The sequence below is a fragment of the Oryctolagus cuniculus genome, chromosome 2 (assembly GCF_051225735.1).
Source record: "Oryctolagus cuniculus isolate XC-2025 breed Fujian yellow rabbit chromosome 2, ASM5122573v1, whole genome shotgun sequence".
Lineage (NCBI taxonomy): Eukaryota > Metazoa > Chordata > Mammalia > Lagomorpha > Leporidae > Oryctolagus > Oryctolagus cuniculus.
Window position 1 is genome coordinate 31,799,637 of NC_142868.1, and position 25,896 is coordinate 31,825,532.

The window sequence follows — 25,896 nt, forward strand, 5'->3', positions numbered from 1 at the left end:
CAGAGCCACTTTTATCTTCTCCAGTCTGGTGCTTTATAAAGAACAGAGGTTTATTAGTTCACAGTGGAAAGTCCAAGAGCAGACAGTGAGTGCCTAGTGGCCGATGGCCTTGTGGTGGGAGCACCATGGTGGGAGAGGGATCACATGGCAAGACAGGAAGCCAGAGGGTGTTTCAGAGCTCATACTAGCCTTTTAAAACAGCTGCTCTCACAGAGCAAACTCTGTGGTCCCTTGAAAACCACCCTAATCCCTTGCAAGGACCTCCCCGTAGGCTCTACTTCCTCATGGTCCCACCACCTCTTTTTTTTTTTTTTTCTTTTTTTTTTTTTGACAGGCAGAGTGGACAGTGAGAGAGAGACAGAGAGAAAGGTCTTCCTTTGCCGTTGGTTCACCCTCCAATGGCCGCCGCGGCCAGCGCGCTGTGGCCGGCGCACCGCGCTGATCCAAAGACAGGAGCCAGGTGCTTCTCCTGGTCTCCCATGGGGTGCAGGGCCCAAGCACTTGGGCCATCCTCCACTGCACTCCCTGGCCACAGCAGAGAGTTGGCCTGGGAGAGGGGCAATTGGGACAGAATCCGGCACCCCGACCGGGACTAGAACCCGGAGTGCCGGCGCCGCAAGGCGGAGGATTAGCCTAGTGAGCCGCGGCGCCGGCCCCACCACCTCTTAACACCATCACAAGTGTGCTTCCAACACAGGGACCCTTGGGAGATAAACCACAGCACTGTCTTTGGTATTATATACACTGCAGGCATTCTGAGATCTCCTGGGACCATCATCTTAGGAATACTCTTGTCTTCTTTGTTAAATGTCCAACTGTGTCCCTTGTCATTTTTTTCTTGGTTTACTCCCTCATTTGTTTTTGACATCTTCCAATGGCCTCCTGGTAAAAGGTGCATGAATGATAAATTTGTTGAGAATGTTCATATCTGAAAATATCTTTATTCTACCCTCTCACCTCTCACTTAGTTGGTAGTTTGTCCAAGTTTAGAATTTGTGTGTGTGTGTGTGTGTGTGTGTGTATTTAAGAAGTACAAAACTATGAGATGTTTTTTCATTCTAGAGCTTCACTTGTATCCTAGTTCTGAAATGTCACAATGATGTACCTTACTGTTAATTTTTATTTTTATCCATTGTGTAGGGAAGTGTGTGAGTTCTTTCATTCCAGAAACTCATGTCCTTCCATTATGTAAAATTTTCTCAAATTATTTTGTTGATAAGTTCCTATCTTCCTTTTGTTTACCCTTTCTTATGTATTTGGATGTTGAACCTCCTGCATTTTATGTCCTCTAATGTTTTTATCTTTTTGATTCAATTTTCTTTGTCTTTATCTCTTTTGCTGCTTTGTATAAAATTTTGTCACTTTTTCTTCTAGGGAAGTGCAATTCTAGATTCTCTATTGAGAAATATTTAATTTTTGGTTACCTGTTTTTTCAAATATCCTTCTGTTATTTTTGGATGCAAGTGACATGGTGAAAATATTGTCAGTTGTTTGGGTTTTGTTTTAGTTTTCTTCTCCCTGCTATGTGTTTCATACTAGTGCTTTTTGTTGGTTGAGAGTTGGGTGATTTCAGTATTAATCTTCTTATATGAGACTTTACTTGGATGTCTGGAGGCAACTACATGGTGGCTGCCAGAATGCTCAGCGAGGCAAGGAAGGGAGCAAGCTGAAGGTCCCAGCATTCCATGTGCACACATGCACGTAATATCCTTGTGTTCCACAGGGAACCCCTGCTCTCGACTGTGTTCCTAGTCCAGAAACCCAACACACACCAGGTTCTTTCCATCTCATCACAGAATTTAAAAGATCAACTCTCAGCAAGTCTTTCTGTAGTAACCAACCCTTTTAATTTCCTCCGCTTACTACTAGCGGATGATTCTAAGTATATTGCTTCAATCCTGTCATTTGCTGCTCAGCAACCTACTCCCTTTGCCAATCATGTCATGTTTATTCTTCTGTGCCTACATTAAAGGATCCCACTAACCTGGCCATATATACTGTATCTATTCTGTTACCACAAAATCGACTACATGAGTCTCCCCATTGTCTTTTTGTACAAGCCACATTCTTTCCTACCCTGTTGATTTTACCAAAATGGTCCTAGCTGCCTAACTGATTTCTACCCATCTCACATATGGACTCCATTTTTCCATGAAATCCTTTCCTGGCAGCTCAACCACCATGCAGGTGCTTCTTCACCATAAACTTCCATGATGATTGTACACATACACGTGGCATGTACCAGGATGACAATATAACATTGATTGGCTATACAAGGTATTAGGTCCTTGCTGTATGCAAGCCAATGTAATGTCAGTGTTAGTTTTCCCAAAAAACAAATTATTGATTCTCGTTTCCATGTATTAAAACATACATGTTTCTAAAGCTCCAGCAATATAACAAAAACATTTCCTTTTAAAAGAATGTATTATTATACAAGTTGTTCTTGAGAAAATTAGAACTTCTTTGAAGCATCTTATTTTATGATTTTTCAGTTTTGATACATGATCTTTATAGAACATGGGGCTCATAAAATTCTTGTTCTTTCAGTGGATAGTGTTGGTTTCATCTTAGATTATTGGATGAAAAGATCAGGACTTGCACTTCTTTGTGCACATTAAATAGACATCATTTAATATAATGTATTTTAGTAAAATTAATGCATATTTCTGAGTTAACAAACTCTAATATAGGATTTAAATGCTATACTTCATTGAATACTAGATGCCATCTAATATTGTAATATTGTATTTTTTTATTTTTTTTATTTTTTTTTTTTGACAGGCAGAGTGGACAGTGAGAGAGAGAGAGAGACAGAGAGAAAGGTCTTCCTTTGCCGTTGGTTCACCCTCCAATGGCCGCTGCAGCCAGTGTGCTGCGGCTGGTGCACCACACTGATCTGATGGCAGGAGCCAGGTACTTATCCTGGTCTCCCATGGGGTGCAGGGCCCAAGGACTTGGGCCATCCTCCACTGCACTCCCTGGCCACAGCAGAGAGCTGGCCTGGAAGAGGGGCAACCGGGACAGAATCCGGTGCCCCGACCGGGACTAGAACCTGGTGTGCCGGCGCCACAAGGCGGAGGATTAGCCTAGTGAGCCATGGCGCCGGCCTAATATTGTAATATTGTAAATGTAACATGTGCCATTACCTTATGGACCAGAAAATGAAAAATAATATTGCTAGTTAACCGTGATATGACAATCATTGTAAGATGCATTCTAGTTCCAGGGATGTTAAAGGTAAATGGGCCGGTGCCGCGGCTCACTAGGCTAATCCTCCGCCTTGCGGCGCCGGCACACCGGGTTCTAGTCCTGGTCAGGGCGCCGGATTCTGTCCCGGTTGCCCCTCTTCCAGGCCAGCTCTCTGCTGTGGCCCGGGAGTGCAGTGGAGGATGGCCCAAGTACTTGGGCCCTGCACCCCATGGGAGACGAGGATAAGTACCTGGCTCCTGCCATCCGATCAGTGCAGTGCGCTGGCCACAGCGCACTGGCCGTGGCGGCCATTGGAGAGTGAACCAACAGCAAAGGAAGACCTTTCTCTCTGTCTCTCTCTCTCACTGTCCACTCTGCCTTTCAAAAAATAAAAAAAAAAAGTAAAAAAAAGTAAATGGATACATGTGCAGCTTAGATTTCATAAAATATGAGCACTGTTATACATTTGTATTGAGATCTTTAAATTCTCAAAGAAATTTTAAGTGAAATTTTTAAAAGACATGTGACGCACTACCTATGTCGAGTCACTGCATCAGGAGACACATCATGGAGATAAATAATGACGAAGCAAGATCCAACCCCACTAAGAATTTACAGTCTGATATTACTGAATTATTTTAATCTAAGGCAGAAGGTTATCAGAACTTTTCAAGAGTTAAAAATTCTCTAGAATTTTTTAAATGAGGTAATTACCTTTAATTGAATTTTTAAGACTTCCTGGAGGAAGTGGTGTGTGAAATGAGTTTTGAAGAATGAAGAGTAGAACTTTGCAAAATATTGATGGTCATGGAAGCATGCCAGCTGGGAGAAATAATATTTCTAGAAGCATAGAAACAGGAAAGCATCGCCATGCTTACAGAACAGGGGAAAATCTGCTTGACTGGAAAGACTGTAGAAGCATGAACTAGAGGAGGGTGAGAGATAACCTAGGAAGGCCATCGGTGCCAGGCTGTGGAAGGCCTTGAGTGCATAGCTGAGGATCCATGCAGGGCCATTTAAGGGTTTTTAAACAGAGAAATGGCTGGCTTCTTTGCATGGCTGGCTCCATCTCATGTTCTGGATCCCAGTTTAAATGTCATTCTCTCAGAGTCTCTCCCTTACTCTGAGTGAATTCTCACCTTAACTCCAAATTACCACATCCAGTTGGTTTCCTACAAAGGCTCTTATCACTAGCTGTGGTATCCAGTCAGCCAATGATGTGCTGTTTCCATGGTGGGACAAGGAGAGCGTTCTTGACCTTTCATTCTGTCAGTGCTTAGCACCCTGCATGGCACATCCTAGGTTCCCGGAAGCTTCTGACTAAAGTACAGACATACAAGCGTAGCTTCTGGCAGGCAGTAGGTACCTCATTCAAAGTAAAAACAAGGGTTGTGTGAAGTTACCAATTCATAGGCGAGAACTCTGGGATAGGGACAGGAACCAAGTCCTGGATCCTCACTGCGGACTCGCCATGTGACCTCGGGGACACCACTGACATTCACACTCTCCGTTTCTTCCTCTTTCAGAATTTGACTTAGGAGTAGCTAATTGCTAAGGTCTTCTGTTCAGAAAAGTTGCAACACTCATACACAGATAGGGATCTGATGCCTTGGAGACAAGGAGGAGAGGAGCAGACTGGGGATTTGTTCTACAGGAAATTCAATATAGTTGAAGCCCCCCCCCCCATGAAAAAAGTATCCTATTTTAAGAATGATCTCAGTCCCCTACACAGCATTTGAAGATCTTGGACTGCTGTTCTCTCAAGCTGTGGCACTACAGGTCCTGGACCTCAAACTTTTGTGGCTCTATGTGTTTCTTCTGCCCAGACCCTTTAACTGGATAATATAGATATTCAAACCCCATGGTTCTGTCTTCTTCCTTGGAGTGAATTAGTGTTCTCCAAGTAAATCCTTATCCCTCCTAGGTCTCCTCAGAGCTTTGCTCTTTGGGCACTGAGTACATTTCACTCATCTCCACGTAGGCTGTCATGCTGTGAGATGTGCCACGTGGCATCCCAATCACTGCCTGCAGCTTCCTGGTACCTGGTGCAGGGCTTTCCGTACATGAAGAGTTCAGAAGTATTTGCTGACTACGTAAGCATTGCTCCGTCCTTCCCTGCCTTCTCTTTGTCACATTCCCGCTGCATAAAAGGCCTTCCACTGCACCTGGCCATCACTTATTTTCCATCTGCCGCAATCCATTGTCCTCTGATGCCCAGCTCAGGTGCCATCAACTTCTCAAAGCTGCCCAGTTACATCTCTCCCAGTCCTGAACCTCCTCGGTATTTCACTGGTATTCCCTGCTAGGCACTCTTTTTCTGTACTCTGAATAGTAGTCTATGTATTCATAAGTGCTCCTGGATTCCTGGCCTTCCCAACAAGGTGGTGAGTTCCCAATGGGCATGGACTTTGCCTTTCTTACGTCTTCCTTCCCAAGTAATATTTGAATGGAAGTATAAGTACTGTGGTAAAATTGAAAAATAGCAGAACCATGTGACAATTAAGCAATTTACTAGATTTCAAGGAGCTATTTTTTTTTTTTTTTTTTTTTTTTTTTTTTTTTTTGACAGGCAGAGTGGACAGTGAGAGAGAGACAGAGAGAGAAAGGTCTTCCTTTGCCGCTGGTTCACCCTCCAATGGCCGCCGCTGCAGCCGGCGCACCGCGCTGATCCTGGCAGGAGCCAGGAGCCAGGTGCTTTTCCTGGTCTCCCATGGGGTGCAGGGCCCAAGCACCTGGGCCATCCTCCACTGCACTCCCTGGCCATAGCAGAGAGCTGGCCTGGAAGAGGGGCAACCGGGACAGAATCCGGCGCCCCAACCGGGACTAGAACCCGGTGTGCCGGCGCCGCAAGGTGGAGGATTAGCCTATTGAGCCACGGCGCCGGCTCAAGGAGCTATTGAATAGCTGAAAAGAGGTTGCTAAAAGAATATGAAATTGAATCAATCAAAGGTTTAACTGTTCCTATATTGTGACAGATTTAAGGCAGAGTTTGTTATCACTATGTGTAGTTTACTTGGGCATAGAATAAGATTTGTGTATGTGATGAATTATTCTGATAATCACAGAGAAGTTGGTAAAAATCTGAACAATAGCTTTACTTTGAGTTCTATATATCATTTTCATTCTGAGCAAATTTTTTCTAAATTACATATTATAAATAAGAATATATGCATATATGTCCTCACAGAGCACATTTTTTTTCTTATTTTGCTTAGTAAAACTTCACCCATCAGTGAAGAAGCACATTGTTATGCAGAGTTTATCAACTGAAACAGCAGCCAGCACGTCTTAGTCTCCTCCGGCTGCTGTAACAAATCGCCATAAAGGGAGTGGTTTGCAAACAGTGGAACTTCAGTGCTCACAGTTCTATGGGCAGAGAAGAGATGGAGGCATTGGCAGATTCAGTGTTGGATGAGGGCTCACGGTCAAGTTGAGAGATGCTTCCTTCTCTCTGTGTTCACATGGCGGCAGGAGGCTAGCAGCCCTCACGGGCCTCCTTTTAGGGGCACTAATCCCACTCATGAGCCGTTGCCTCGTGCATGATCTGCTCACCTCCCAAAAGCTGCAGCTTCTAATACCATCACTTTGGGGATTAGACTTCAATAAATAGCTTTTAGGAGGACACCAACACACCATAGATTGCTGTGGGTTACTGAACAAGTCTAATATGCCCAGTGTGTGACTAACAGCTTACGTTTTTAAATGGAACACTTGGTTAACTGTGGATTGGTTTCTGAGTATCAGGCAAAGCTGACAAATTTCAAACCTTTTGTCTCCTGGGCTCACTTCCGGCAGGAACGCCCTCCTGCACACTGCTGCCCAGCACCCCTCAGCAAACACCGTCCACTGTCAGTGTTCACGGTCAACCTGACTGTGAAAAGAAGACAATGTGTTGACCCCAATTTTCTACTTTTTTGTTGTTGCAGGCAGAGAAATTAAACTAAAGAAAACTAATGGCCAGTCTCCATCACAGGTAAGCTATTTCCTGTACTATGCATTGGAGGGGAAAAGTCTGTTCTTTCCATCTCCAGTTAAGTTTTTCTATCATTTGGTCTTTCTTGTTGCAGTTTGTATTGTAGAAAACATTAAAGTCAGCAGCCAGAGCAGTCCCAACATCTTATTTATTCCTGGTGCATTTGGATTTGAGTAGAATCTGCGGCTTCCTTTACACTCTGTGGTTTGGGAAGACAGTTCTAAGACGTGTGTGATGAGGCATGACCCAAGCAAGTCTTCATGCTGAAAAGATTTCTAACCTAATCGGACACCCCACAGGCAATGGGGCTTCCTCCAGGAAAGACCATGCCCCCAGTAAGTGGCTGTCAGAGAAGGTCACAGGGCCAGCATCACCCTGACCTGCGAGCTTCTTAGGAACGCAGTTTCTCACGCCCTGCTCCAGACGTGCTAATCACAAGCTCAGGGACTGGGCCCTCCAGCATCTGCTGTGCACTCCCAGCCTCAGCAGCTCCAAGGACCACAGACCTCCCTTCCCTTCACTTCTCCCTAGAGCTCCTCCCCAGCTCCTCGCCATTTCCATCTGTCGCACAACTTAGGATACACTTTCTCTGTATCTTACTCCAGTGGAACCAGACCATTCCCTCCTACTCTGTGACTCCTGAAAGCTGTGTATTATCCTGACTCCCCTTCGCAAAGGCCGGATCACCGAGCTGTGTCATTTGTGCAAAATCTTATCTCCCTTTGCAGTTCATGGCACCTGCCTCCTCTGCCCTTTCCCCCTTCACTGCTGACATTTAGGGACACCCCAGTGACCCCAGACCTTCTAAGACCATAGGCTTGAAGCCCTCCTAATTTCTAACACCCTGCTTCTTCTCACTCCCACTACATTTTTTTTTAATTCAACAAATATTTATTGAGTGCCTGATACATGCAGATATTGTTCCAGGTCATTGGGACACATCAGAGGACAAAACTGAGCCCTGCCCTCACGGGGCTTACAGTCTACCATCTGTTACCCCTCCACCTGCACGGTCTGTGACTCTTGGCAAGAAGCCACATATCCCTGCACCTCTGCTATCAGCTGCCCAAAGTGGACATGAGCAGTCCTGACTCAGATGGGGATGACACCCACTCCCAACCCACCACCCAAACAGTACAGAGGGCTGAAAGTGAATTTTTAATAATAAAGTACAGTGAGGAGCAGGCAGGGTGCCAAGCACACTGTCTGGGGTGCAGTGGCAGCGCTGGGGAGGGCCTGAGTCACAGCGGGACTAAACTGGCTACATGAACTGCTGCTGTTGCTGCTCCTGCTTGGGGCCTACTTGTCAGCCAGGTCCTTGGCCTTCTCTGCGGCTGCCAGTGCCGACTTCTTTGCCTTCTCCATGGCTTTCTTGGCTGTCTCAACAAGTGTCTTGGAAGGGGCCTCACCTTGCTGCTTGGCCAAGACGTACTTAAAACCCTTCATAGTCTCGGTCACATTGCTTTTGAACCGGGCAGGACCAAACTCCTGAAGAGCTCTGGAGACCCAGGCTCCTGGGCGGATTTCAGTCCGGCCAGTGTTGTTTGAGTTCCCACAGTAAACACATGGCTCCTCCACCATATCAGCTGGGTGTGGTTGATGTTCCAATGGAAGGTGGGCATGGTCGGATTCTGTGGGTCCACAGTAGAGTCCTCCAGGGTGTACATTGAGTGAGCAGCATTGGCAGGAGACAGTCGCTCTGCCCAGGGCATCCTGTAAGTCGTGGTCAGGATTCGATGGAACAGGAGCCTCTGGTCAGGGGTCACCTCCCTGTGCACTATGTCCCCAGACTTTCTTGCTATAGGCGTTGAGGTATCGCTGAACGGGCAGTGAGTATTTGGTCCCAGGAACTCCGGAGCATGCTCTGGCTCAGGAAATACTTCGCCATGGTCCCTACCGGGGCACACTCAGCGTCCGCACAGCCTCAGGGGTGCCTGCTCGGGGGCACGCGGAGGCCAGGGGGCCGGAGCTGGGCGCATGCTCACCAGTCTCGCAGCTCAGGTCAGTCACCTCCGCACCGCACCATGCCCACGCTGCTGCCGCCGCCGCCATGAGAAGGTGGCCAGCTGTGCCTCCCTTCTACTACATGTAAACCAACTCGCATGGTCACATCCTGGGCCGTGTCAGTATCAGTGTCAAGACACCATCTCTTATCTATTATATTAATCATCTGTTCATATAGCTGTCTGCTTTGCTGGATTGCAATCTCTAGACTCCTGGACTCAGGTTCAGTTCTTGTTCTTGTTGCATGAAGGGTTGGTGAGACCTTTAGCAAACAACAGAGATCCTCTACTCTCTGTCCCAGTAATTAGCATTGTGGCTCCCAGAAGATGCAGAGGGCCATCTGACGCCTCTCTTCCATGCTAAGTCTTTCCAAGTGCAAAACTGTTTTTACTACACTCCAAAGACATAAAGGGTCCCAGCTCTGCACACTTGGGGTAGTCTACAACTACAGAACAATTTGTAACTTTTTTGTGTTCTCTGGCTGGTTCATTCATGATTCCAGCATTCGGTCCAGGAGCACATTTATAAACTAAGGTAGCTGGGCATCGTGTTCTACGACATGCTTTTGGGTCTGGGCACTGTATTATGTCAGTTCAGGCTCACATAGCAAAATGCCAGATGGGTTGTCGCTCCCCCTCTTCGCGGAGGAACGACACAGGACCCTGCGCTGTTCTTTCTGTCTGCTCGGCCCTCCCCGGGTTTGTTGCTGGTTCTTCCCGGGTTGGCTACCGACCCTTCCACCTCCGTGGAAGGGCGGTTCCCCCTGCCACATTCCCCACTTCCGCAGGGGAGCGGCACACCGCCGGCCGGCTCTCTCGGGGGCTGCACAGGTGTTCCCTCAGATGTTCCCCTTAGATGTTCCTGGTGCATGCCGTCTCTCTCCTCCTTTATAGTCCTCCTCCGCCAATCCTAACTCGGCTGCCCACACGCCGAGTACGCTGCTCTCCAATCAGGAGTAAGTCCTACAGTTTATTGGTTGAACTGGAGGCAGCTGTGTAAAAGCTGTTTTCTTCTCTCCCAACGCCATATTGTGGGAGAGCAGATGCATAGAATAAGTCCTAATTCCAGCAACTTAGTCTAAGTTCGGGTCGCTCCCCACAATGGGTGACTTAAAGAACAGAAATTCATCCTCCCATAGTTCTGGTGGCTGGGAAGTCCAAGATCAAGTCAAGAAGAACTCTGACACATGTGGGGAAATTTAAATTCTGAAACTGATGAGGAAGTGTCAGAGATCATGTGGAGAGGACTTTGTGGGATGTGGTCTTGGAAGGCTACAAATAATGAGAGTCTTTAAGGCAAGCAAAGCTCAGGTCCACGTGCTTAGAATACAATATGTCAGGATTCTCCAGAACCTTGTAGTGCCTGCTGTGGACTGAAGTGTGCCCTTCAAAATTCACATGTTGAAGCCCCAACCCCACTGTGACTGCATTTGGAGACAGGGCTTTTTGGAATTAGGTTAACTGAGGTCGTAAGGGTGGGGTCCTAGTCTGATAGGACTGGTGGCCCTGTGAGGAGAGCGAGAGCGAGAGAAAGGAAAGTTAGGTCTGGCTTCATGTGCAACTACTGAATAAAGGCCCTGTGAGAACACGGCAGGAGGTGCCACCTGCAAGCCAGGAAGAGAGCCCTCACAAGGAACTGAGTCAGTTGGCAGCTTGATCTTGGACTTCCCAGCCACCAGAACCACGGAAGGATGAATTTCTGTTCTTTAAGTCACAAGTCTATGGCATTTTGTTATGTGAGCCTGAGCTGACATAATACAGTGCCCAGACCCAGAAGAATGTCATACATGTTATCTGTGTCAGGCAAGTTCCAGCTAGGAATGGGAACCCCCTCTTTCAAAGACAGAGAACCATATATAGTCATTTGGTTATCCTGGTATTAGAAGAGCTAAGAAACCAAATGAGATTGTGAGGCATTGCAGAGATAGCCAAAGCAGGAAGACATTTCCACCCTACGGTAAGTGACAGCGCTTGATGTCGGACAGAGCTGGGCCTGTGGGGCTGAGCTGGCACCAGGGAGCAAGGAGCTGCTGGGTGTGCAAGGCCAGGATGGATGGGAGACTTCTGTGGCAATACCTTGCTTCTGTCAACTTCCACCCCAGGCTTCCACCATCGCCTTCAGCCCCTAGAACCTGCCCAGGGCAAGGGAGCCCCAACAATAGGGTACCCTAATAAACTGAGTTGAGCAAACAAGCAGTGACCAGCATGTGTTCCAGAGATCCTTCAGCCCTGAAGCCATTAGGTTGTTCAAATTAATTTCATTTAATTTGTATTAGTCAAAGTTCTCGAGAGAGAAAGAATTGCTAGGATATGCCTATAAGTCTGTATAGGAGCATTTATTAGCTGGGCTAGTTCATGATTGTGGCAGCTGAGAAATCCCACAAAAAGAGGTCATGTGCAGGTGGGAGAGTCTGGGCTACCTGGAGGGTGGCTCCATCCAAGCCCAAGGGCCTCAGTCCCAGAAAAGCCAGTAAGTGGTGTGGGTCTCAGTTCAAGGCAGAAAGGCCTGTGTGCCAGCAAGGGGGCCACAGGTATGGTCCTGGAGTCCACAGGCCAGCAGCTGACAACCCAGACAGGAGTTGAGTGTGTTCCAGCTCTCTCTGCATGACAGCCAAAAACTCAGCTTCTCGTTGACACTTTCCAGACCCCCAGCCCACGTCAAGGCCAGGTCTTCCCACCTTGTGGACACAGACTCACTGGCTCCTGTCATTTGGAAACACCCTCACAGCTGCACCCAGTGTAGCACTTTGCCAGGTTTCCAGGTGGTCCTTCATCCAGCCAAGTCGATCCCATAAAATGAACCATCCCATGACTAGACTCTTGGCTTATCCCCACTTTCTCCTATTGCAACACCCACAGAGGAGGATACGAGGCTAGGTGTGAATTAGAAGGTGTTGCAAAGCACGCTCTGCAACACAGATAAAAGTTTGAGATGTGTAAGAGAGCTGTAAAACTGCATCAGAAGATGAGATTGGTGATGGCGACTACAGGTGTTGCCTTCTCACCAAATGACGTTCTAACCAAGTGCTAGTGTTGGACAGCTTGTCACCAAAGGAGCCTGTGGTGACGGAGCAGCCAGGGGCTCACTACAGCCCAAGGACATGCTCCTGTCCCTTTATAGAAAGGTCAGCTAAACCGCTCGGCAACATATTGACAAAGAGGGCCCAACGGCCTTTACATCCCTAAAGCAGGACAGCAGTGGTTCTCAGCGTGTGGTCCCCAGGCAGCAGCCTCAGCATCACCTGGACGCTGATTAGGAATGCAGGTTCCCAGGGCCCCATTCGGAGCCAGGTGCCCTGTCCTCCTCCATGTGTCTGCCGGAATCCCCACCCACACCTGTGGGGTGGGTTAAAAGGGCTTGGCAGCTGTATGGATAGTTAGGAGTGCCTTCCAGATGTTAGCTGATGGGAAGAACATCCGAACATGCTTATTCTGCATCGCTCACACCAGCGACGGTGTTGGATGTTTCTGAAAGTCACAAGAAGGTCCTTTTGCCCCTTTCCTTTCTCCAGGGGCAGTTTGGGATGTCTACGTATCGGGCGTTAGGAGCTTGGAGAGGAAGCCAGGAGACCTGTCCCAAAGTGACAGCACACAGCAAGCAGACTCGTTTGGGGTGGGAAAGGGAGGAGAACCTGCCGGCCATGAGGGAGGCGCTCCAGCCCCCCCTGAGCATCCCCCAGCCCCGCGCCGCTCTGGGCTGCCCCTGGAGTGGCGGGCTGTGATTCCCGCCCCTTGTTTAGCAGTGAACTGCGTCGCACCAACTCCACACAGCAGCCTGCTCCCGAGAATTTATAGCCCAGACAAGAGGGGCATTGCTTCTCCACGCCTGTCCCTAAAACGCTCCCCGTAAAGGCATAGGAGGATGTGGGAGGCCAGGGAGTGTCCAGAGGGCTGACCACAAGCTCCCAGCAGAAGTGGGCATTTCCATGTGCCTTCTGTGTTATTCCAAGAATTGGCGCACATCTTGCCTCTTCACACGCAGTGCTCTGAATTGGCTTTAGGTGCACATACGAGGCTGTTTCCCCAAAGCCTTCAGGTTGGGTGGTGTTTGTGAAGCGTGTCTTGGCCTCCTGGTTTGTGGCCACCAGCCCTCAAACAGATCAGCCCAAGCTCGGGCAGCACACAGGCTCTGGGAGAGGCTCAAGGTAAAGCACAGGAGAGGAGCAGCCTCACAAGGTGGCCCGGCTGCATTGTCCGTCATCCTCGGGGGAGGGACTGTGTCCCACTACTCCAGGCACTGCGGCCTCCCCAGCCCCTTCCACGGAACTATGCCCCAAGCACCCAGTGCCAGACAGCAGCCCAGACTCTCCCACTGGGGCCTTTGTTGAGCAGTTACTGTGAAAAGAAAGGTCCCTGCAGAGTTGCAAGCCCTACCAGTAGTAGAGGAGGCCCTGCTGTATGGTGCCACCATGGCCACCGGGACTTCACGGTGACAGTAACTGAAATATTTCCAGTGTCACCTTCCCCCTTACTTTTCTACGAGGCAAAGCCTCTACACTGTGCCGTTGCTCTCCTGTTGTAAGGCCTTTCCTACAAGCAGGACCCTCTCTTGAAATGAGAAGAAAGTAACCACTAGGTACTGCCCCCTGGTGGTGAGTCGGCAAAATCGCGCCTCTAAAATTCAGCCAGCTCAATCTGGAGGGCCCAGGTCCCTTCTGCAAAAGCTACTGGGACAGCTGCTGCCTGTGTAACCCAGTGGACTCAGAGGAACACAGAACCCACCAAGACAGGTGCCAGGAAACCTTAGCAACAGTGGGAACACTGACAGAAGCTGTCAGCTACACCATCCCACTTTTCTAACTCACTCATGGGACCTTGGACATGTCACAGAATCTCTGTGTATCCATTTAGTTCTCCATGAAATACAGGTTATCAGAGCATTTTTTTTATAAAGTTCAAGTGAATTTAATATATGAAGTCCCTAAAAGAGTATTTGGGAGCACAATAAGCCCTACAATGCAAACTCCATGTTTATTGTCATTGTTCGTAGGGGCTGGCAGGATCCCAGACATTGGAGTAAATGTTTTACCTACTTTTATCTCATTTAAACTCAGTACAGTCCCGGTAAGCAGGAACTTCATCAGTCCTGTTTTGTAGGTCACACAACTGAAGATCACAGAGTGAAGGAACTTACCTAGAAGTCACAGAGTTAATCAGTGGGGGTGGGGAGATTAGAACCCACAACCCGAAGCCTAGCTTACTCACTGAAGAACGATGCCGAGCTGCTGGTTCCAGGTGATAATGTAAATCCCACTGTGCTCCACACACACACACACACACATACACACAGTGTCAACATTCTCAGGGGAAGCTCGGGATGCCATTGTATCCCCAGAACCTAGCACAGTGCCTGCTACACACCAAAGGTTCAAGGAAGACCTGTGAAGTCAGGATATTGTGTGATGACTGCCAGGCACCCATCAAACATCTGACTTACAAATTAGTAGACTAATACTACATCAGAAAAGGGGATAAAAATATACCAGATCTAGAAGAGAGGAAAGGACCATAGGAAATGTTTTTCAGATCCATCAAAGTGACTGTGATATGCTGGTCTAAGAACCATGGCATTCACATGAAGTTGCCACAAAAAAAATGTGTTTCTGCATGTGGCACAGAAATCAAAGATTGGGTGGGTGGGCCCAGCAGTGCAGCAATAATAAAGTCAAGGTACCAGGACCCCAGAGGCCATGCAGTGGGAATGCCATGGAATAGTATAGACAGCCCGGAGCAGCTCCAACTGCCTGAGCCTTGGAAGACCCATGTGGCATGGCAGCCCTCAAAGGGTAGCATTCTAGTAGCTCCGGCAGCCTCTCATTGGGAAATGTGGATTCCAGCCAAGACATCTCACCCTCCAAGTCTGTGTGCTCCTGACACCAGTCTTCCGTATGGTTTCATATTACAATGCATATACAATGGGGGTCCTGTCTCTAGCACCCACTGGGAGTCTTCCTGCCCAGAGGGGTCCACCTCTCCTCTCCCGTTCTCTGCAGAGAAGGAGTCCAGCAGGGCTCACCTCCACCTCCGGGGGTCTCCTCAGTCTGATACCCTCATCCATCCCTCCCAGGGGCTTCGCTGCCACACACATGCTGTCCTCAGCTTGTCAGCCATTCCTCCTGGCAAACAGGCCAGAACACTAAGCCCTGAGAGAAAGAGGCCAAGAACTTGGGGATGGAAGGGAGGAGAAGCTTTTCCTGGTCAGTCGGGATCCTGCCTTGGTGTGAGTGTGGACTTGGGGCCCAGCGGACACCAGTGGAACCGCTCCCTACAGGCTGTTTTACAAACCACCAAGTGAGCAAGCTTCCTGCCTGCCATTACTGGGGTGCCCACGTGCATTCGTGAGATACAATGGCTATGCCACATCCAGTAGCGGGCCCATGATTGGAAGTCCCCTATTTTTCCCACTTCACCATTTAGATTGCTCAGTTCAGAAGGCAACTTCAATGTCCTACACTCATCTGGCAGATAAAGACACCAGGGGTTCAAGAGATGAAGTGAACTTCCCACACCCATGCCCTTAGTTGTAACTTGGTCATGAACTCCTTAGGAAGAGCCGATACTTGGGCTGTCTCTGCTCACCTAAACGCCATCCTGCAGCACTTGTGTGGGGCTTGAGACTCCCCTTGTGATGAGGACTGCTATCTCGAGAGTAGGTTTACCTAAGCACTTTGCAAAACCCAGGTTCTGTTGGTTGTTAATAAGTTGGTTATGAAAAAAAGCTCAGTGGTTGGCCGGCGCCGTGGCTCACTAGGCTAATCCTCCGCCTTGCGGCGCCGGCACACAGGGTTCTAGTCCCGGTCGGGGCGCCAGATTCTGTCCCGGTTGCCCCTCTTCCAGGCCAGCTCTCTGCTGTGGCCCGGGAGTGCAGTGGAGGATGGCCCAAGTGCTTGGGCCCTGCACCCCATGGGAGACCAGGAGAAGCACCTGGCTCCTGCCTTCGGATCAGCGCAATGCGCCCACTGCAGTGCACCAGCCACAGCGGCCATTGGAGGGTGAACCAACGGCAAAGGAAGACCTTTCTCTCTGTCTCTCTCACTGTCCACTCTGCCTGTCAAAAAAAAAAAAAAAAAAAACTCAGTGGGCAAGTAATTTTGGGAACTATTGGGTTAAACAAAGTGACAGTTCTTTTCCATAACCATGAATGTGCTTATTAGAATACCTGGTGTTCTCAAATTTATTTGACCATGGAATCCTTTTCAATGTGATTCTCTGCACATAAATATTGCGTCAAACCCAGTTCTGAGTGATGCTAATACTTACCTCAAAGCACCCCAACTACTAAGAACACGTAAAATGGGCTAAGTGATGGTGCTGATAATAAAAATCTTCACATGAACATCCAAGTCCTCCAGAATCCCAGAAGCACAGCCCCTTATAGAAAAGTGAACACACCTGGAAAGTTGGTCCCAGAGAGTTTTCAAAGCCTGCCCAGGAAGGAGGAAATGGCCCAGCTCTGGAGATAGAGTAGTCGCGTTTCAGTTCAAGTCCTTCTTCAGCTATAGAGTCAGTACTGGCTAGGAGGTGAGGCAGGAATTCTCTAATTTCTTCTCCGAGGGGAGCTCAAAACCTGCAGTTCTTTTATGCACTCCTCTGCGTCAGGAGCGCAGCACCCAGTAGTGGCTCACAACATCTTTGTGGATCCACCTGCTGGCCAGGTTACATGAAATGCTGGACTGTGTTTTCTACACATCAGCAAATCAGTTTTTCACAACAGGGTTAAAATTTAAAAGTGCTTCATTTTATTGAATCTCTCTTGCAAAGGCTCCAACTCCCATAAACTCAAACCACTTGCCAGCACCTACTTTCAAACTCGTTAAACAGAACCCTTGAAGCAGAATGTCCTTGACTCTTGAAATTGCAATGGAAGTCTGGCTGTCTCCCAAGCTGGGAAGGACAACTACAGTCTCTCCCATCTCTCTCAGCTCGTGTTCTTGGCTTCTGGTTTTGGACCTCTGGGTGATGTGAGATCTGACCATCAAAAGGGGAATAGGCCTTAGGAGAATAATGTATAAAATCTCATACCCACCATTCATTCATTCCCACCTGTCGCTCACCAGTCCTTCCTGCATGTGAACCACAGGTTTGGAGTGCTCCCTGTGAGCTGGCTGCTAGCTGGGCGAGCGAAGCCTCGCCTATGCAGAGCTTGTTTGTGATTTCAGAGGCAGACAGCTTGCAAACACCACAGCCGTCAAGTGGGAGCCGCTCTGTAAGGCAGAACGGTGGCAGGGGACTGAAGCCGTTGTCCATATTTGCTTCCAGAGTTCTGGTGCCTGGAGCAGACTGAGCAAGCGTCTGGGTGCAGACCAGAGGACGTCTGTGTGAACCCCGAAAGGGCGCCTTCTGAGCTCTTTCCTGGGACCTTCCTGCATGGGCTTCTTTCTAGAGGATGTCTTCTGATAGCGACAGTTTCCCAGCAATGTTGGGTCCCGGCCCAGAGATAAGAATGAGAACTGACAGGAGACTAGCAGTTTTGTTAACTTCACACCCTTTTTTCTTTTAACTTTTTAGTTTGTTATCACTTCAGAAGCAGAAAATTCACAAGAAAATATAAAGAATCACCAAATATCCTCTACTCAGAACCCATACGTGTTAACATTTACCATATTGATTTTGTTGTCTTCTTTTTCTCTCTGTACGTGTGTACACACACACACACACACACACACACACAGGATTTTTTCTGAATCATTTCAATAAGTTAGAAATTCAACTTTCCCTTCCTCTAAATAGTTCACTGTATATTTCCTAAGAACAAGGGCATTGTCTCATGTAACCCCAGTTCGTGATTAGAATCAGGAAATTAACACTGTTTTATTACGATTCCCTAATTACAGGTTGTAGTCCAACCTCAACAACCGTGCCAAGAACAGCCTTTTAGTAGACGCATGCAGTGTGTTGGGTTCTCATGTCTCTTTGGTTTCCTTTAATCGGGAATAGTTCCTCAGTCTTTTTCCCTACTATGGCATTGTTGAAGAGCCCAGAGCAGTTGCTTTTCAGAACACCCCTCGTGTTCTGGTCAGAAACATCACAGTAGTGGCACTGAATTCTCAGTGCATCCTGTCGGGAGCCACGTGCTGTTGATTGGTCTCATTATGCTAACATCAGCTTTGGTTGCTTGGTGAAGGTGCTGTGTGCCAGGATCCTCCACTGTCGAGATGCAGTTTCAGCCTTCACTGTGTGCTGGGCAAAGACTCAGAACAAGCTTCCTGTGTCTGCACCTCCTCCCACTAGGCTCGGCAGTCACTGACGATTCTCCCTTGAATCAGCGGCAGTCATGATGCTCGTCAAATGGCGATGTTTGAGTTCTGGGACCCCTCCTGTGTCTCAGCTGGCTGCCTGTGTATAAAGCAAGAGTACTCTCTTTCCCTTTTCTCATTTGTCTCAGTGCAGTCACACAAGTCCTTGTCTTATCCGATGGGCTCTAACCCTTCGCGTGAGTGATATTTTGCTGATGCTCCAGTGGCTCCACGGTTCCAGATTTGGCCAGAAAAGTTCCCAAAGCAGCCTCCTGTGTCCTTGTGACCTCTGCTAGTTGATTGGCAACATTCTCACTATTTAAAGGCAGCTCTTTCCGGAAAGGGTGAGCCTTGTTCTATATGCGCTTGACTTCCTGGTGAATACTCAGTCAGTTTCTCTGCCTGGTTAGACAACTCCTGGCTCTCCCCGTTCTGCCCTTCCCCAACCTCCACCACTGCCCCCTCTTATGACACAGGATTTCTCAGCAAAGAGACTTCCCTGGTGACAGACGGGACATTAGCACAGCCATCAGCCATCTTCAAACACAGGGCTATTTAACTTCAACACAAAACAGAGGACCGAGGCAGCCTCCAACCCAGGGCTGCAGCAGCAGGCGGGCGCCAGCCGTGGAGGGACACAGCCATCCTAATGGTGTTTGCTTTTCCCCTGTGTAAACCAAGCAGTGGTGGCGAAGGATTTGCCCTTTGCTTCCCTGGTGCTTTTGAATACTGCAAAGAGAAAGCGCATTTTCCTTCTGCTTAGTAGAAAGGGCACCCGAATGCCAAGTCCTCACCTTGGAGCTAGCTGAAGTCAAAAGGAAGCAGGGGAGAAAGCCTGTGGAGTGCTCCTTTGGAACTCACTCTTACTTGGAAAGTGCACGGGTATTTTTTTTTTCCCACGTCGGACATGGAGCACCTGGACCTAGGGGAACTCTGGGCTAAAAGCAGGATGGGGGTGTGGGAGTGGCATAGGAAAAGAGAAAGCGCTTGGGTTTGATGTGCCACCTCCTCCAAGGAAGAGTCATCGCAGAAAGGGGTGTGCTGGGAGGAAACACATCAGTCCCCGCCCTTGGCTTCAGCGAGTCACACAGCCTTGGACGTTAGAGCCTGTCTGGTGGAGAGAAGGAATGTGGCTGGGGAAGGGAAACACGAGGAAGGGAGAGAGGGCAGAACCTGGGACCAGGAAGAGGCAGTCGGCACGGAGCTCCAGCGAGGCGAGAGGCATGGCTGTCAGGTATGGGACCTGGACTGTAGCAAGCCCGTGTGGCGTGCCCTGAAGGGAGGCAGTGGGAGGGGAACCCAAGCCGGAAAAACTGGCGAGAGGGGAGAAATCATCTACACATCCTTCCTGATTGCCTGGCCCTGGAGGACACCACGGAGCCTGTGGCTTTGCAGGACAGAGGGCGGCCTGGAAGCCACACTTGCCGTCTGGTTTGTTTAAGGGGTAGGTGGGTGCCGGTTGTCAAGCGGGGCAAGTTGCTCTCCTGGCCTTGGCCACACAGCACAAGGTGGGCGCCCGGCAGGGGGTTCCCCAAGGTGGGTGTTGGTCAGCCTCTGAGATACTGGGAAGGCAGAGTGTGCTCAAGGCGTCGCTCAGGACCAGCCCCCCTCCATCCCTCTCCCTCCCTCCCTCCCTACTTTCCTCCTTTCCTTATCCACATACAACCCCTGAACCCCCCATCATAAAGCAGACCTAATGGAGGTGGTCAGTGACTAGTATTTTGTGATGGCTTCAGCTACATGATTCCCATCCACTCTGCCTTCTGCTTCTCAGACTCTCCTAAGCCCTCTTTGCCTTGTCTTTCAATTTTTTGTTTTGTTTTGGCCGCCTATGCTCCTGTGTTTTTTAAAAAACATAATCCAAGATTAACAGTATTATTGCAGGCATGGAAAGGGCCAGGATTTCAGAGCAGGCTGTGGTGGGGACACAAGGCTAAGAGAGGCACTGAGGGAGAGAGGCAGGTGCACCTGCTACTTTTAATTCTCTCATTCATCTAGCTGACTTATGAATTATTAGCAGAAAATGGACTTAGGTGGGGACTGGAGGCTGGGAACACAACCCTGGGGTTTTGGAATAGGGTCATTTAGTTAAGACTGCCTTGTGAAAGTAAAAGGTTATCCATACTTACTACTGGCTAAGTCTCTCTCTCCAGGGCACTGTTGTTTCATTTGGAAGTCCATTTCTATCCATTGGTGTTGCAGTTGATAGACATATGACCATCCAGCCCCTATTTCAGAAACAAGTGCTGTTTGGTGTTGCTAATGCTCTAGTTCCTATGGTTACATCTTTTCTTGGGTGCAAAGCCTCCATTTTTTTTAATATGCTGTCTTCAAACAGAGCTAGGTCACATAGTGTTCTGTGCTCATTCTGAATATTAACTCATATAATCCCCAGCAACGCCATATGGTAGGTGTGTTATTATCCCTGCTCACTGTCTACTGTGTGCCAAGTACTGTACTCAGTGCTAAGGAAACAAACCTGAAGACAGGTCCTGCGCTCCCAGAGCTCACTTCCTAGAGGGATCGTAAACAAGTTAGTGACAGCGTGTCCAGTAGTAACACGTGCGAAGAAGAGACCTGAGGCACAGCCAAGGGGCCAGTGTTGCAGCACAGCAGGTGAAGCCACCGCTTGCAACACCAGCATCTCATATCAGCACCAGCTCATGTCCCAACTGCTCTGCTTCCCATTCAGGTCCCTGCTAATACGCTTGGGAAACCAGGGGAGGATGGCCCAAGTCCTGGGGCCCCTGCCACTCTTGGGGGAGACCTGGAAGAAGCTTCTGGCTCCGGGCTTCAGTGTGGACCAGCACCAGCTGCTGTGACCACTTGGGGAATTAACCAGTGGATGGAAGATCTCTCTCAGTGTGCCTCTTCCTCTCTCTCTCTCTCTCTCTCTCTCAGTGTGTCTCTTCCTCTCTCTCTCTCTCTCTCTCTCAGTGTGCCTCTTCCTCTCTCTCTCTCTCTCTCTGCCTTTCAAATAAATAAATAAATATTTGAGAGACAGAATGAAGCATAGCCAGGAGAGAAGTGATAACAAGAGATGAATGGGTGCCCCATAGACTCTTCTGCGGCATCCTTCATACTACCAAGAAGATTTGACCTACAAAGGATCTTGTGCTCAAGAAGGAAGTGATCTGGGGATGCATTTATTTCCTGTACTGCTGGGAAAAACAAATCCTACAAAATTGGGGCAGTAAAACAATAGAGTTTATATTCTCACAGTTCTAGAGGCCAAAAACCTTGAACTTGGTATCACCGAGCTGCAGTGCAGGTGTCTTGTTGCCAGACCCATGCTCCTTCCAGGGCCATGGGGTGGAGCCACTCCTATTCCCTCCAGCTTTGTTCCTTGGTTTTGGGCCACCCAGTCTCTGCCTTGTGGTTATGTTGCCGCCTCGTCTTGTCTGTCATCAGCTCTCCCTTCACCCACCTCTTACAAGCATACATGTGGTTATATGTAGGGTTGACTCACATAATCTGGGCAGATGGCCCCATCTCAAAATCCTTAACTTAATCACACCTTTGAAGAAGTGTTTATGTGTTTTCTTTGCCCGTGTCAGGTGACATTCACAGATTCAAAGGTTTAAGACATGGATGGATGTCTTCTGGGAGCCATTTTCTAACCTACCACAAGGGGCTATTGGTGGGTTTTGTCTTCAATGTGTGGTCATACATTAACAGTGGGAATCCATCGTGAGAAATGCATCAGTAGGATACTTGGTTGTGTGAAGAGTGCCCCTGCACAAACCCAGGTGGTGTATAGGTCAATCACTTGATGTAGCTTCTTGCAACCAATGATTCAGTCAACACAAAATGTATGATTGTTGCTGGCGTTAGATGCGTACTATTGTTGTTTGAAAGAGAAAGAGAAGAAGGAGAGACAGTCTGACAGGCAGCTTCCATCTGCTGGTTTACTCCCCAAATGCCCACAACAGCCAGGGCTGTGGCAGGCCAAAACTGAGAGCCAGGAACTCCATCCAGATCTCCCCTGTGGGTGGTAGGGACCCAAGTGCTTGAGCCATCACATGCTGCTGCCTTCCCATAGTGCGCATTAGCAGGAAGTTGAATCAGAAGCAGAGCCAGGACTCAAACCAGGTGCTCCAATACAGGATGCAGGCAAACCAGGCACACCAGTATGGGGTCTTAACTACTCAAACCAGGTCCCCAAAGGTATCTTACACACTGTGCCAAATACCTGCCCCCATACTATTATAAGCTTTTCTAAATAAATAGGGGTAAATTCTATAATTAAATGATAAACAGAATAGTATAGTAAATAAGCCAGCAACATATTCATTCATTATCCTTGTCAAATAATATGTGCCATGCTTCTAAAAATTCATGGAAAATGGATTTTTAAAAGATTTTTTGTTTATTTATTTGAAAGTCAAGTTACACAGAGAGAGAACGAGAGGCAGAGAGAGAGAGGTCTTCCCTCCACTGGTTCACTCCCTAACTGGCCTCAACGGCTGGAACTGCGCCAATCCAAAGCCAGGAGCCAGGAATTTTCTCCAGGACTCCCACTTGGGTGCAGGGGCCCAAGCACTTAGGCCATCTTCTACTGCCTTCCCAGGCCACAGCAGAGAGCTGGATTGGAAGTGGAGCACCTGGGACCCGAACCAGCGCCCATATGGGATGCCAGCACTGCAGGCGGCAGCACTACCTGCTACGCCACAGCACCAGCCCTGGAAAAATGGATTAAAAGATATTTATTTTGGCACAAAAAAAATGAAATTCAGTCAGAGTTTATTCATAATATGCATTTTCCAATAACTTTTTGAAGGCCCCTTGCACGGATTTCATTTGGTGGGGGGGTACAAAAATAAACTAATCTTTTCATTGCATCTTCAAGAATGTGTGAAAGTGCCCTGGTATGTGCAGTACTTTTTGCCCCACTGGCAACACAGTAGATTTGTTTACAGCGGTAGCATCACAAGTACAAGGGAAATGCCTGCACTGGGACAGTTTTACAGTGGCTGTAATATCACTAGATGACAAGGATTGCTCAGCTCCATTATAATCTTTTTAAAGATTATTTATTTATTTGAAAGGCAGAGCAACAGAGGTAGGGGTAGGGGTAGAGGTAAAGAAAACACACATTCTTGAGGCTGGCGCTGTGGTGTAGCAGGTAAAGCCACTGCCTGCAGTGCCAGCATCCCATATGGGCGCTGGTTCGAGTCCTGGCTACTCCACTTCTGGTCTAGCTCTCTGCTGTTGCCTGGGAAAGCAGAAGATGATCCAAGTCCCTGGGCCCCTGCACCCACATGGGAGACCCTGAAGAAGCTCCTGGCTCCTGGCTTCAGATCAGCCCAGCTCCAGCCATCGCGGCCATTTGGTTCACATTTATGTGAACCAGTGATTGGAAGGCTTTCTCTCTCTCTCTCTCTCTCTCAGCTTCTGTAACTTTGCCTTTCAAATAAATAAATAAATCTTAAAAGAAAAGAACACACACTCTTCCAGCTGGTTCACTGCCCACATGGTGGTATCTGCAAGGTGTAGACCTGGCCAACAGAGCCTGGAACTCCATCCCAGTTTCCCACACAGGTGACAGGGACCCAAGCACTTGGGCCACCACCCACTTCCTTCCCAGGTACATTAACAGGGAACTGGATTGAAAGCAGAGCAGCCAGGACTCAAACCATTGCTCCAGTACGTTGTACTGGCATCAAAGGCGTGCTTCACCTGCTGCACCACAACACCAGCCCCTCCGCTATAACCTTATGGGACCACTTTGGTATATGTGGCCCATCATTGGCAAAAAGCTTATGAAGCAGCACCATGGGAAGAAGTTCATCCCCAAAGAAAGATAGAGGGTGCTGGGGCAGACAGAGGCAGGGATGCAGTCATCAGCAAACAGCTCTCTTTCTTCCTAGTGCATGCATTTTTTGGATAAAAGGGGACTGGAGCCTTAGGTATTGTTGCTGGCTTGTCTTTATAAAGGCTGTGGGTATTAGAAATAGAGAAGACTTAGAGATTCTTCCACACTAATTGTTAGCATTTCCTGAAAAAAGAGCTGACTAGCATGATCGATTTTGCACCAAGATAAGACTTTGTTCTGAGGGCAATCATTGGGAGAAATTGGGAGAAATCAACCTGGGCGGGTGGGAAGTGAGTCTACCCTCTCCAGGCAGCCCAAAGAGGCGTGTCTTTGAGTTTGAGAGGACGGGGCCTTGAATCACAGCTGGAATGGGTCCTGCTGTAATAAAGGAAAGATGGGAGCCCCTTCAGTGTGGGTAAAACCTGCACTGATGTCATCACTGAGGCTGGCATCTGTAGGGTCTGTACTGTGGAACCAGTAGATCAACTGATTGAAATGTCCTGTCATCCTAACCCTCTGGCCAGGAGTGCTTTCACAGGCGCTTCCATCTCCTGGGGACTGTGCTCTGGTAAGGTTGTTGGGCCTTCATAAAAGGCAGTGGGTTGGCAAAAAAAAAAAAAAAAAAAAAAAAGAGGTACCTTGAGGTACCTTTCTCTGAAGGGAGGAGAGAACTTCTACTTTGATTATGGCCTTGTCTAAATAAGATTGCAGTTGTTGAACTCAAGAGGCTTCCACAGCCTTGGCAGCTCATGATAAGAGCCTCAGGTGATTACTGACATCATAAATAAAAGTGTCAATTGTTAAATCAGGGGCCGGCACTGTGGCACAATGGGTTAAAGCCCTGGCCTGAAGCACCAGCATCCCATATGGGCACCGGTTCCAGTCCCGGCTGCTCTTCTTCTGATCCAGCTCTCTGCTATGGCCTGGGAAAGCAGTAGAAGATGGCCCAAGTCCTTGGGCCCCTGCACCCACGTGGGAGACCCGGAAGAAGCTCCTGGCTCCGGGCTTCAAATCGATGCAGCTCCAGCCATTGCGGCCATCTGGGGAGTGAACAAGTGGATAGAAGACCTCTCTTTCTGTCTCTACCTCTCTCTGTAACTCTGTCTTTCAAATAAATAAAATAAATCTTAAAAAAAAAAAGCAATTGTTAAATCAACAGCAGGAGTCACTGTGCACTTGCTCCACATGTAGGACCTCTGTCTTTAATGTGTTGTACTATGAGAATTAACGGTAAAACTAATCTTTAAACAGTGCTTTATACTTTGTATATCTGTGTGGGTGCGAACTTGAAATCTTTACTTAGTATAGAGTTGATCTTCTGTATATAAAGATAATTAAAAATCTTAATGAAGAGTGGGATGGGAGAGGGAGTAGGAGATGCGATGGTTTGCTTGTGGGAGGGTGGTTATTGGGGGAAGAACTGCTATAATCCAAAAGTTGTACTTAAGAAATTTATATTTATTAAATAAAATTTTTCTATTAAAAAAAAAAGCAATGGGTTGGAGCCAGAGTGGTGGTGTAATGGGTAAAGCCACCATCTACAATGCCGGCATCCCATATGGCTGCTGGTTCAAATCCCAGCTGCTCCACTTCTGATTCCGCTCCCAGCTAATGTGCCTGGGAAAGCAGCAGAAAATTGCCCAAGTGTTTGAGTCCCTGCCACCCATACAGGGAGAC

General features: G+C 48.3%; 1 protein-coding gene and 1 pseudogene across 3 annotated transcripts in view; one reads left to right on the forward strand and one right to left on the reverse strand.

The window, feature by feature from the left end:
• Positions 1 to 25,896, forward strand: part of PGCKA1 (PDCD10 and GCKIII kinases associated 1) — a 101,101-nt gene that overhangs the window by 70,178 nt on the left and 5,027 nt on the right. For 2 of the 3 annotated variants that reach the window (XM_051830713.3, XM_089327090.1), the window contains one exon: positions 7,119 to 7,165. The gene's annotated coding sequence lies outside the window, so the exon portion shown is untranslated. Of the gene's footprint in view, positions 1 to 7,118; positions 7,166 to 19,251; positions 19,639 to 25,896 lie in introns of those variants that run through there. The other variant, XM_002709267.6, reaches the window with a different exon arrangement.
• LOC127485983 (PRELI domain-containing protein 1, mitochondrial-like) lies at positions 7,176 to 9,053 on the reverse strand (annotated as a pseudogene).